A 13924-nucleotide genomic window follows, 5' to 3' on the forward strand; every position below is an offset into this window, starting at 1 on the left:
CCCCATTTTACAGCCACAAAAGAAAACTGAAAATGTAAGATACTAAAATAAAACTGGAGAAGCCAAGAACTGTGATTATTTAGTCTACTGCCCTTTAGTTTCTTTGCCCGTACATTGTGGGTAATGGCAAAACATTGAACATGGCTTGCAAAAAATAAAATGAAGCAAGATAAGCCAGCTTTTAATGGTGCTTGGCTAGTAGTAAATCACAGACATATCCAATTTCATGCCACTTCTTTAAAAACTCATTTCATTTTGCAGTTATCTGTTAAAATTTGATTCCACAATCTCTTCATAGTCATGATTAATTCCAAAAGTGGTTCAAGAAGAACTCAATGGACACTTCTACAAAATTCGCCCGCACCTAAGGTTCAGCAAGGAAGAAGAGCGCACAAATAATAAGAGCCAGAGGATCAAGGAGTTGGCAGTGAGATTGTGCCTCCTCTGTAGCATCAGGAGCTATAACGGCACATGTCACCAACCTGAATGCCCAGTGTCAGGTTGCCTAACTGTGAGCTGAACAATAATGACACCAAGGAACACATCAAATCAGACAGAGAAAAGTCCATGAGTCTTCCACTTTATACAGAGAGCTACAGGCAATTGAGTAAAAAGAGAGCACAGCAATAGGTTGGCCAGTGCCAAATGGTCAGCTCTAAAAAAACACACATATAAGTAACCTTATATAGACTCCACAGGTTATATTTAAGTATATATATATATATATATATATATATATATATATACACACACACACATATATGTATGTATATATATGTATGTGTATATATGTATGTGTATGTATACACACATATACATAAATATGTATATGTATTATGTATACACACATATAGATAAATACATATAATAACAATTAATTTAAAAAAGAGACGATGAATTTGAAGAGAATGGGGAGGGGTTTGTAGGAGGGGTTGGAGAGAAGAAAGAGAGAGAAGAAATGTAAGTAATTTGCAATCTAAACAATAAACAACTGCAACAAAAATGCCAGGAGGAGAAGGCAGAAGCATGAAGCAAGGGAAGTTTGCTTTCTGTGACTGACTTGTGACCAAAGCCTCAAAAAAAACCCTGGAATCTCTCTGGCTTTTCTACAAGTCCATCCATCCTGACTCTCCTGGGTCATGTTATCCTCCCAAAATAGCTCTTAACTTTTCAGATGAAGTCTGCTAAGGTTCAAAAAAAAAAAAAAAAAAAGATGTATCTTCCTAAAAGACTCTTCTGTTGCAGGATTGGTTCCCAGTTGGTGATACTTGAGATAATTGAGAGCTGATTGGCTCATGAGGATACTAACCCTGTCAATGAGCTCCCAGCTGAGAGGTGGGGACTAGTTAGGGATGGGGCCCCAAGGCACATGCCTTTGTAGGTATATTGTATTCTCGTCATTAGCTTCTTACCCTCTTTCATTCCCTCTGCATTGAGACTCTGCTTCACCAGAGGCCCAGACATAATGGAACGAGCTAGCATGAGCCTCTGAAACAATGAGGCAAAACAAATCTCTTTTTTCCAATCACAGTCACAAGAAAGTGAGGACACATTGAAGACTCTAGTGAAATCTATGGGTTCCTACCTTGGCCATTGGTTTTTAATCTTATATGTAACAAATCTGAATTGAGTTCCTCTTCTCTCTGTGAGGTGTTACATTCAGTGCTGGAGGCATACTGCGACACAGTGTAGGAATACCCCCTCTGCCTTGTATCAGGTTATAAGAAGGTTAGGCATTTCAAAGCAGAGCTCACGATTAATTACCCATTTTGGATATTCAAGAGAATATGTGGGAAGAACCAATAGTTTATCCTCAGGCCTGTTCAGATTGAGTTGACTATAAAGTAGATGCTTCATAGCCACACACACACACACACACACACACACACACACACACACACACACACACACACACACGCTATGTGTTCTGAGTTTTGACACCAGCACTTCCAAAATATTAATTCTTTATGATCTCAAGAACAAAGAGTATTACTTATCTGTATTTAAAATCAATAAAATCACTTAAAACATTTTTTTCTCTAATACTCTAGTGGTCCAAAGAAACAAAAGATATTAATATAAGTATGGCGACTTCTTTATTGCTTATAGGCAAGTCTCTCCTACAAATAGAAGATGGCAAGTGAACCAGTTTTAGGGAGACAGCTGCCCAGATAAGAAACTATGTCTGCCACGTCTGTCTGTTTCCCAGGCCAGGCCAACAGGAACTTTGTGTTTGGATTTAGTTCTATTATTCTTACTCCAGCCAGGAACAATGTGCAATAATGAGAATAAAGTCTGGGCATTCCTGAGCACTCAGTCCAGAAAACTATGCTTGGAAATATGCAAATATAATAAATATTAAACGGAGAAAATCTCAATCAACTTCTAATGTGATACATGCTTAGTAACTCAGTAATTATACTGAAATATTTATCTATCTGCCTATTTGAGACAGAGTCATCTACTGTTCAGGTTGTTTCCTGGCCTTGGAATGTCACATATGTGGTGCCCTGAAACAATGGAAATGCACTACCCTACAGTTCTGGCGGCCTGAAACCACAAGCAGGGTTTTGGCAGGTCTGAGTTCTTTCAAAGCTCCAGGGGAAAGCTGTCCCTGGACTCCTCCAGATTTTGGTGATGCTATTGTTTTGTTTGTGGCTACATAGCTCCAGTGTCTGCTTCCACAGCCATCTTTTACTGGATGTAGAACATTTCCAGATCCCAGGAGAATCTTACCTCAAAACCCTTAACTTAAATTCTACCTTCATGACTCATTCTCCAAAATAAAGTCATAGCCATTGATTCTGGAGGCAAGAATGGGGAAACAATATTGTTACAATTGAACCCCACTACAACCTCCAAAAAAAAAAATCACATCTATTTCCTCTTCCCCAAATCTTCTTCCATTTGTCTGACGGTATCTTTCAGGTCTCCTCTTGATGAGATAAAGGAAACAATGATGATCATTACTGAACACCTAGTGTCTTTCAAGCATGTGTCAAAATATTATTATGTGTTAATTTTTTTCTTCCCTCTCCGTAGCTGTTAACGTTTATTCCTTTTTTTTCTTTTTCTTTTTTTTTTTTTTTTTTTTTTTGCATTATAACAGACGGCCTTGGTCTTAGGGTTTCTAATGCTGTGATGAGACACGATGACCACAGAAACTCTTATACAGGAAAACATTTAACTGGGGCTGGCTTACAGTTCAGAGATTGAGTCTATTTTTGTCAGGACAGGAAGCATAGTGGCACAAAGGCAGACATGGTGCAGGAGAGGTAGCTGAGAGGTCTACATCTGAATCTATAGGCAGACAGAAGAAAGAGAGACACTGGGTATGCCTTGAGCTTCTGAAACTTCACTCCTATACCCAGTGACACTCTTTCTCCAGTAACTATTAGGAGGTGTCTCCTCCTAATAGTGCCATTCCATATGGCTCTATGAGAGCCATTTTCATTCAAACCAACACAATTACTTTTCTCACAATCTCAGGAAGAAGTATGGGGAAATATCACTAACTTATTTATGTTATGCAGAGTGCTAACATCCCAAGCTCCTGGGGAGGAGGATAAACAGAATGGAGACATGGGGAGTTCTAGAAGCCCCATGAACAGAGACTACATGAGAAGCTGCAGTGGTGTTTGTAAGCAGTGGGCTAGAATGCTGTGTGAATATTATTTCAGCTCTCTCCACAACGTGAGCTGAATATAACATTCTGGTCTGATATACAAGACAATGAAGTAGGACACTATCCCAGATGACACAGTTACAAAGTGTCAACTTTTTTTTTTTTACATACTCAGTTCTTCATGAAGGCCCTTGAGAAAACTTCCCAGTCCAAGTTAACACCCTCATCATTACTTGTGTGTACAGACTGTTTTAGTGAATTCTGGTCATTTATGTTCAGCATATGGAGGTCAGATAGGACAAATCCTGATGTTGCTTTCACTCAGTGGTTTACGGTCAGCTGAAAGAGGAAACATTTCCCACATTCAGTGTGGGAAAAACAACAGAGTCTAGAAATAGCATTCAATTCCCCTTTTCCCTTCATATTGTGTAACATGAGCCAAGCCAAGAAATTTCTGTTTATGAATTGGGCATATACTGCCACTGGTCCAAGTAAAATAAAATTTGTCAAACCTCAATGAATCAGATATTTTCTTTGTGGGGCCTATTCATCAATTTCAAGTTAAGCCAATGTGTTTTAAGCTAGAATGAAGAGGCAACACAAACTTCCTGTGTTCCTTAGATGGGTTATCGAACACAGCCTCCCTTCCCTGCTCTTTTCTGCCTATCGACATCCACCTTATCCTTCTGCTTCTTGCTTTCCTCCCTTATCTACACTTGGCATTCCACAGGTGTGTTCCTGGAATATTTGTTAACCATATTACACTCCATCATTGTCCTGCATTATGCAATTTACAGAGTGCCTTTCTAGAGAAATGATCCTGTCTTACTTTAGATCATTGGTGCTAACTAGAATACCTTGTTTATGTCTGCTAAAGAAAAAGAAAGAGAGAAAAGAAAAGAAAAATAAAGAGAAAAGAAAAATAAAGAGGCCAGAGAGATGGCTCCGTAGTTAAGAGCACTGACTGTTCTTCCAAAGATCCTGAGTTCAGATCCCAGCAACCACATAGTGGCTCCCAACTATTTGTAATGAGATCTGACACTGTCTTCTGGGGGTGCCTGAAGACAGCTACAGTGTACTTGTATATAATAAATAAATAAACCTTTGGGGGGGGGAGAGGGGGGCTGGAGAGATGGCTCAGTGGTTAAGAGCACTGACTGCTCTTCCAAAGATCCTGAGTTCAATTCCCAGCAACCACACAGTGGCTCAGAACTATCTGTAATGGGATCGGTTGCACTCTTCTGGTATGTCAGATGACAGCTACAGTGCACTTACATAAAACAAATAAATCTCAAATGAGAGAGAGAGAGAGAGAGAGAGAGAGAAGAGAAGAGAAGAGAAGAGAAGAGAAGAGAAGAGAAAAGAAAAGAAAAGAAAAGAAAAGAAAAGAAAAGAAAAGAAAAGAAAAGAAGAGGAAAGAAAAGAAGCAAAAAATAAACCCTTATTTCCCCTATTTGTTGAAATGAATGTGTGGCCACATGGAGGCCACAGGTAGTTTTCATATGCTTCTTGATTGGACATCAGAGTGAAAGCAGTTCTCTCTTTCTACGTCATTCCGCATTTCTTCAGGTCACCCAGGTTTGTTTCCTCTTTTATTGTCTTGACTTCATTGAGCTCCAGTGTTATCATTTAAATTTCAAGCATCCCCAAGGGTAAGAAGGTAAGGTTGCAAGTGCTTGGTGCCCGGCTTGAGATGCTGTTTTGATGGCTAAGGAGCCAATAGGAGTAGGAACCTGGCCATGGAAATATCCCACCAGGAATGGGCTGACGATTATAGCCTTCCCTGGTCTCAGTGCAACTAACTCTCTTCTTTATGGTTCACTGCCTTGTGAGTAGGAGGCACCACACACTCATATCTTCCTGGATGGAGGAATGGAGTCACGCAGCTGTGTCACCACCATCGTGATGAGCTAAAATCATCCTGAGACCATGAGACAAAGCAAACTTTCTTTCCTTGCCTTGTTTCCTTCTCATTCTCCTCTTCTTCTTCCTTCCTCACTCATCTTCCTTTCCTTCCTTTTCTTTTTTCTTTTTCTTTTCCTCTTCTTTCTCTATCTCTTTCTTTTTCTTTCTTTCTTTCTTTCTTTCTTTCTTTCTTTCTTTCTTTCTCTTCTCTCTTTCTCTTTGTTCTCTCTTTTTCTCTCTTCTTTCTTTCTTTCTCTTTCTTCTTTCTCTCTCTTTCTTTCTTTCTCTCTCTTTCTTTCTTTCTCTCTCTTCTTTCTTTCTTTCTTTCTTTCTCTTTCTTTCTTTCTCTCTCTTCTCTCTCACTTTCTTTCTTTCTCTCTCTTCTCTTTCTCTCTCTTCTCTTTCTTTCTTTCTTTCTTTCTTTCTTTCTTTCTTTCTTTCTTTCTTTCTTTCTTTCTTTCTTTCTTTCTTTCTCTCTCTCTTCTTTCTTTCTCTCTCTTCTCTCTTTCTCTTCTCTCTTTCTCTTTCTTTCTTTCTCTCTCTCTTCCTTCCTTCCTTCCTTCCTTGCTCTCTCTCTCTCTTTCTTTCTCTCTTTCTTCTTTCTTTCTTCTTTCTTTCTTTCTTTCTTTCTTTCTTTCTTTCTTTCTTTCTTTCTTTCTTTCTTTCTTTCTTTCTTTCCTTCTGAGGCAGAGTATAGTGTAACTCAGGGTAGCTTTCAACTCTGAATAGCTAAGGCCAATCTTAAACCCTGATCTTCTGCCTCTGTCTTTCAAGTAATGGGATTACAAGGATGTATCATCACATCTGACTGAAGAATGGTATTTCTACATAGTTATACTAACCTCCAAATGGAGCCTTACTGTATGCTTCCCCCACTTTACAAGACAGTGGCATGAACTGTGGTATAAGAATGAGACTAGAATTCAGATATTATTTCCTGGAGAAAATCTTTAAAAGGTTTAAAACAACAGCAAAACCACAGCTTTCTGAATGTCCAAGACACCAAAAGTGTTTCCGTACAGTAATAACTAATTTGCCACTTTATAATTAGAAAACGTAGCTGTACTATGCCTCTTGAGTTTGCTGTTGTTGATTATAGGTCAAAATCATCATCCCTCTTGCAGACAGGCTGTGTGAACAGCAATCTGGACTCTGCCTGATTAAGACAACAAAGCCCTCAATGTAGGTTGACTGCTTTTATTACCATTATATCCCAGTTCTTTTCAATTTCCTTCTGTAGCCAATGAGTCTTAATCTCATAGCTGAGTGGGGATTATGTCAAGAAACCTAGGTTTGATGAAACTTGCCTCATATTGTCACCAGGTCAGTTGATTTAAGGGCAAACCTTAATTCTTAATTCCTATCAGCTATACTTAATGGCTCATAGTGTTACATTTGTAATTCTATAAAATCATTCTGAAAACTGAATCATGATATACTGACTGAACATGCTTAATATAAACTGTTGCAAAAATCGAAACATTTTGACTAACTACACAATGTCACATGGGGAGTGAGTCATGTGACCTCATATGATGGACCACAGTCTTGGTGGCAACACACTAAAACTGTCCTGTGACTGCTGATGAGATGGCTCAGCAGTCAAATGCTCTTGCTTCACAAGCCTTGAGATCTGATCCCTCAGAAGGCACAATGGGAGGGGAGAATCAAGTCTCAAATACTGTTCTCTGACCGGCACATGTGTTATGTGTGCTGTGGCATGAGTATGAACACTTGTTTGCATGTGTATGCATTCCTGCATACATACAAACATCACATATCCATTAGGCAATTCACAGGTAATAAAGATTTTGAAAATAAAAATAGTGTACAAAATTCCATTTAGCATATATACATATATATGTATATATATACATATATATGTATATATATACATATATATGTGTGTGTGTGTGTGTGTGTGTGTGTGTGTGTGTGTGTGGTGATTTATATGAAACATAAATCAATTGTCTTTAGACTTGGGACTAGCACAACTTCCAAGATAACCATGCTATACATAAATTTAGAATGATACAGCTAAAATACTTCTGCTCTCAAGTATGAACATTTTGTATAAGGGACACCCAATTTGCCTTTGGACATTTTGGTTCACTATATATAACATTACTTTATGATTTCCAGAGGTTGCCTCTGAATACACGCAAATAGCTTGATTTTATGTTTCTTAACTGCTGAAACTTTCCCCAGCAGCGTTTCATTAATTCCTTCTGCTGTTCCCATTTCTTATGCTCTGCATGTTATGTGTCTGCTGAATGACATTTTGCTCAAGGTTTGCCCATTGCTGGATATACATTGCTTATTTAATCACTTAAAATACTATTCTAATACAGAAACACATTGTATAACACACCACAGAGAAATGCATGTCGTTATCTCCTAGCCGTTGTATAAAAATTATTCTCATGCTTTTAGTATAAAATGTGATATTAGAAACCTTCTTCAACGTGGCATTAGTACCTGTATTCTATCCTTGAAAATTAAAAACCAACATGATCTCCAAGTTTGTCAATAGCTTGTTTTCTTTCTCTTCATCTTTTGTCCATGGTTGACATGTTCCCTATGGTATGTTTAGCTTTTGAAAACTGAGGACTTTCAGTAAAAACTCAGTCAAGTCTGGCTTTAGATATTTGCTTCATGATTTGGGTTTTCTTTTGGTTTTTAATATATATTTAAATTTTGTTGTTAATCTGCTATCTCCAGACACTGTCGTTCCCCAGCTAAGAGTGCACGGGAACACACCTCTTTGCTGCCAAGGGAAATAAACACCCTGGTTTAAACAATCAAAGCCCCTCTACCAGAGAGAAAATCTGTCCTGCTGTGTACTTTTCACTGCCAAAGATGCTGGAAGTCAGTCAAAAGCTAATACTGGAGACAGCTTTAACCTTGAATAGGAAAGCAGTTTAGGAAAGTTTTGGCTTCCAGTAAACTCTGGGGTCCTAACACACTATATAAACTAGAGCTGAGCTGCAAGTTTACTCTATCAGACCACATAAGAGTCATTAACAACACAGAAGTTTCAACTGCTCGATTTCTAATCTACACTAGAAAAGGTTTGTGGGAACTCCTTGAGTGAGATCTAAGGAAAGATCCTTGTGAGATTTTTCTAACATCTGGGAATGCCATTCAACCTTGCCCATGGAGACTCAGATGCCATTGTGCCTTATGGACTACTTACAGCATGAAGTTTCAGTTTGCCCAGTGGCTATGTGTTGCCCAACCTCTGAAACAACTTCTATTGCTAACTTCTGCTAATACAAGAGTCTATTACAATTAGTCTGTTGGCTAATCTGGCACTTGGATAGGCTCTGGCCAAGTCAAACACAGTGTGAATCTGATAGATTTGGTATTCTCTTAAGGATTATGTTCTCTTCTCACGAGTAAATTAACTCTAACATGGAAAGTGTCTCATTGCCCTAGATGGCTCCCAATCACATCTTAGCAGCCCCTGAACTGGCCAGTCTTTTTACAAACTCACTGGGAAAAGATGCCCTTCCCCACCTAAAATACAGATACCTTTCAGGTACATTTCACAAGTCCTGATAGGCCAATTCCATCCACTGGAAATGACCCACTGCCTCCACCAGACTCTTCCCTGCTTGTTTAGCTGCTCATGGGAAATTTAATGTTTCCTAGAATTGCACAGGGAGCCATCTGGCCTCGCAATATGCTACTTCTGATCATTTCATTAAAGCCACCATCTCGTTTATTTTTAGGTGAGGTAGAAATGTTAATGCCATTTACTTATAAAAAGGGAAACCAAGATATTTCCTAAAACATTTTTAGATACAGAGGCAACCACGCCCAGCATTGTGTGGTGTTTGAAGAGCCCACTGGAGCAGCTCAGCTTCAGCCTATCTTTGTAACTAGACTGGAGCATAAAGGCTACTCCCAGAAAACCTGAATCCGGTTTTGTTAAGTTCCTGATTTGTTTTGTTTTGTTTTGTTTTGTTTTGTTTTGTTTTGTTTTGTTTTCTGTCCTTTCCTTTCCTTTTCTTCTCTTTTCTTTTCTTTTAGTTAACAAAAACAAACGATGACTGCCACATCCAAATTGTATGTGGTATAAGTGAGATCTTTCTAATTTATTTACTAAGAAGAATCAGAAAGAAAAATCTCAAATCGACTATTGAGTTCCTAGGAAACTCTTGACCTTTGGCCATCTCCTGAGGGAGTTACCTCTGGTTTAGTGATATATGTGTGGAGAAAGAACCCTGGAGGTCAGTTGTGACATCCTACTTAAGTCTGGAACAGAGCTGTCATTATGGAAAAGGTCACATCATCCAGATTTTAAAGTCAAACGAGCTATTGCCTTCTTGACAGGATTTAGAGTCCCTTGGAAGATGGGGCCTGTGAAGGGATGTCTTTTTTTTTTTTTTTTTTTTTTTTTTTAGGGTAATTGACTAGTTAAGGCAAGCCTGTCTTAACTAGAGTCAAGACCATTCTCTAGGCAGGGACCCAGGACAGTGTTAGATTGAAAGCAGAGTGTGCTCTGCTTCATGACTGTAGATGCAATGTGACCAGCTTCCTCTAGCTCCATTGGCTGTGAACTCTCCACATCTCTGTTCCGCCCCCCACCCCCACCCCACACACATACATCAAGATGGGTTGTAACTTGAACTGTGAGCCAGAATCACCCCTTTGTCTCTCTTGGCTTTTGTCAGGGTATTCTATCCCAATGACAGGAAAGAAGCTCAGACCCATTACAACACTATGCCAGGGAAGTCAGTCAATGAACGTCATGTAAGCAGGATCTTGAACTTTGACGTGTCCTTTTATTTCTCAGCACAGAAACATGCCAGTTCTGCCTGTGACTCAGCACCTCCTGCAGCCAGGGGATTTTCTTTCTGCTTCCTAAGTCAGAGCACAGTTCCCAAAGTCAGGCCTCAAGTGTCCACCTGCCCCTGTGTTGGCCTAGAGGAGCTGGAAAACAAAACTGAGGACAAGAGGCACACGACCCAAGAGTATCAGTTGGGGGTTTTGATGTCACCATGAAGAATAAGCTCAGCACATGAACTCACACAGTTATAGATTCCACCACTGTTTTATATATATGTATGTATTAGAGTCCATCCACTGAAGCAGACTTATTATAGTTCAAATCTTATTGGACCTACTGAGCATTGGATTAGTGGCCAACCCATAAAAGCCAGGAAGAAAATATGATCTCCATTTTATGTCTCTAAGTCTGTCAATGCTATAATTGTGCATGTACTTGTTTTTGGTCCTCCCCCCCCCTCTGTGTGTATCTTCATCTATCTATCTATCTATCTATCTATCTATCTATCTATCTATCTATCTATCTATCTATCTATATCTATCTATCTATCTATCTATCTATCTATCTATCTATCTATCTATTTACACATCTACCTACATACTGATCTATTTATTGACTTGGAAATCAGGGTCTTTCACTGTTCCTAGAACTCCCCAGGATCTTCTTGACTGTCTCCTAGCACTGGGGTTACAGACAAGAGGATCTGAGTTGAATCCACAGTGCTCCAAACCTAGGTGTGGGAGTGCACGATTGTAATCCAGAGACTCCAGTGCTGCCTTCTCAGAGCTGGGATTACAGGCATGCACTATTGCACATGGGTTTTTATATGGGCCTGGGGGGAAACTTGACTAAGCCATCTCCATAGCTCCATAACTACAAAGTTTAAAAAGTTGTTTTGTACTGGAGAACAGTCACATGTTCCTCTACAGGGCAGAAAGGATGCACAAAGGCAAAGTTTTGTTAGTTTCTCTTCCCTCCCATAATTTGTGAATGAAAAACTTCACTCCGGGGGTATTAATTGGATGAATTTATTGATTTGTTCTCAAGCAATAAATAGCTCAAGCACAGTAAAGATTTATTAGCCAATAAAATAATCCTCCATGATGCTTATGAAATAGCGAGGGAGTTAGATAATAAAATAAACATGCACCAGGTACAGTATGCTAGTTAGTGAAGCAAGCAATGGAGGAAAGCCAGCAGAGGGAGGTGAGGTAATCTGTCAGCAGAAAGGTAAGGACTGTGAAGTGATCTGAGAGACTTTAGACAGGGAGACAAATACCAGGGCTCAGAGGTAGAAATGTGTTCAGAATATTGGCAAAATATCAGAGATACTAGCGCCCTTAAGCGTCAGCAGCATCCTGAAGGCCCATGTAGACTTTTGCTTCTACACAATGTGAACTAAAAAGCCACTCAAGAAATCTTGTGCAAGAGTTTGACTTGTTATATCTTAAAGCAGTCATATTTAAAATATGCTGAAGAGAGTAGGAAAGAGAAGCCGAGAGGTTAATTAGGAAGCTATAGCAATGATTCAGGAAAATGATGATGTAGTTCAGGGAGTAGAAATAGAGTAGGTGACAGAGACTGAACATACTGATAGAGCAAACAGGAAACCCTGGTACATCGGATGTGAGGAGGGTCACAGTACAGTTATGGGTGTGGACTGAAGTTTGAAGGGCAAATGCTGGACAGGAAACCTACATGTTGGAGCTGGAATTTTAACCCTATTTCGAATTCCTACTGCTGTCTACACTCTCATTTTGGATATCTATAAAAATGGGATTCAATATCTTTCCTACTCTGGAGGCTCAAATGATTATGATACCTATGCATGGGTTGAGTTGTATCATAACTCTCTAAGAATTAGTGGCCTCCTAAGAATTAATTTGCCTCAGCAACTCTAGGAAATGTGGAGGTCAAATTGGAATATTTTGAGGATACAAAGCAATTTAATCACTAAACATACTGGGGGGATTATTTTCAATTTATTTCAGAAAGTAAAATCCTTGTATATAAGAATAATTATTTTATTTGCTTAGTTTGCTTTGCCTATGTATTTGTTTGAGAAAAGGTATACTGTATTGTCCTGGCTTGGTCTGGAACTCACTATGTAAAGGGAAAGACTACAGTGTCTAGTAAAAATATGGATTTTGTTCTCTTTGTGCCCATGGTTGTGAATCATTCTCAGGGTTAGTGACTAAGCTGTGAGACAATCAGACCTCATCTCCAGTTTCAGCTCAGCACCAAAGAACTCTTTTGTTTCCCCTTTGGTTCTAAATGAGCTACCACTACCATGGAATTTTTCTAAAATTTTTAGCTAAGATGTATGTGATTGAACTATTGTGAACCAAAAACTTTACAACTTTCCCAGTTTTGCTTTAATGTGCAAAGTTCAAATTATTCTTTCTAATTCATAAACATACAAAAGAGCCTTCACAGTTGAAATTTCAGAATGAGTGTGGGAGAGCTGGTCTAGGTGAGACAGTGGAAGGAAGCACACACAGAGAAAGTGAGACTCCAAGTTTATTTTGTCTGCCTTCTCAAACAAGGGAACATGGTTTTTTTGTTTTTGTTTTTGTTTTGTTTTGTTTTGTTGTTCTGTTTTGTTTTGTTTTTTGCTTTTTCTGTATAGCCCTGGCTGTCCTGGAACTCACTCTGTAGACCAGGCTGGCCTCCAACTCAGAAATCTGCCTGCCTCTGCCTCCCAAGTGCTGGGATTAAAGGTGTGTGCCACCACTGCCTGGCTGGGAGCATGTTCTTAATTACCACTTTTTGTCTTTTTTATTTCTCTCCAACCCTGCTACTTGATGTCTCCATCAAACATGCCTGCCTGAAGTACAACTGCCTCAATATTCTGATAGGCAATTGATTAGCCATTCAACATGCAGATATAATCTGAACTACAGTGAACCAAACATAATTAATCCAGGTATTGTCCCTCATCCAGTAGTCTGGGGACGGGTGACCCTAGCCGAGGTTTCTACCAGATAGGGATCTGGAGACGGAAGCGGCCATCTTCTGTATCCAACAAGGTCTTTCAGAGAAGGCGAGGGAGCATTAATCTACCCACAAAAACCTTCAACCCAAATTTTGTCTTGTCTACAAGATGTGCAGGGATGAAGAGGGAGCAGAGACTGAATAAATAGCTAACTAATGACTCCCCCATGTTGAGACCCATCCCATGTGAGAGGGCCAACCCCTGACACTATTAATGGTACACTGCTATGCTTTCAGACAGGAATATAGAATAATTGTTTCCTGAGAGGCTTCATCCAGCAGCAGATGACACACACCCAAACATCAAGTGAAGTTCAGGGTGTCTTGTGGAAGAGTGGGGGATAGAATTGAGCAAGTCTGAGGGGTCAATGACACCACAAGAAGATCTACAGAGTCAACTAACCTGGGTTGATAGGAGCTGACAGAGATTGGGCCATGTACAAAGGAACATGCATTTGCTGGAACGTGGCCTCCTACACATTTGTATCAAATGTGCAGCTTGGTCTTCATGTGGATCCTCTAAAAAGTGGAGCAAGGACTGTCCATGTCTGTTCCCTGCTATTGGATATCTTCCTCTACCTGGACTACCTGATTGGGCTTCAGTG

Source organism: Mus musculus, chromosome 16 (genome assembly GCF_000001635.26).
Source record: "Mus musculus strain C57BL/6J chromosome 16, GRCm38.p6 C57BL/6J".
NCBI lineage: Eukaryota > Metazoa > Chordata > Mammalia > Rodentia > Muridae > Mus > Mus musculus.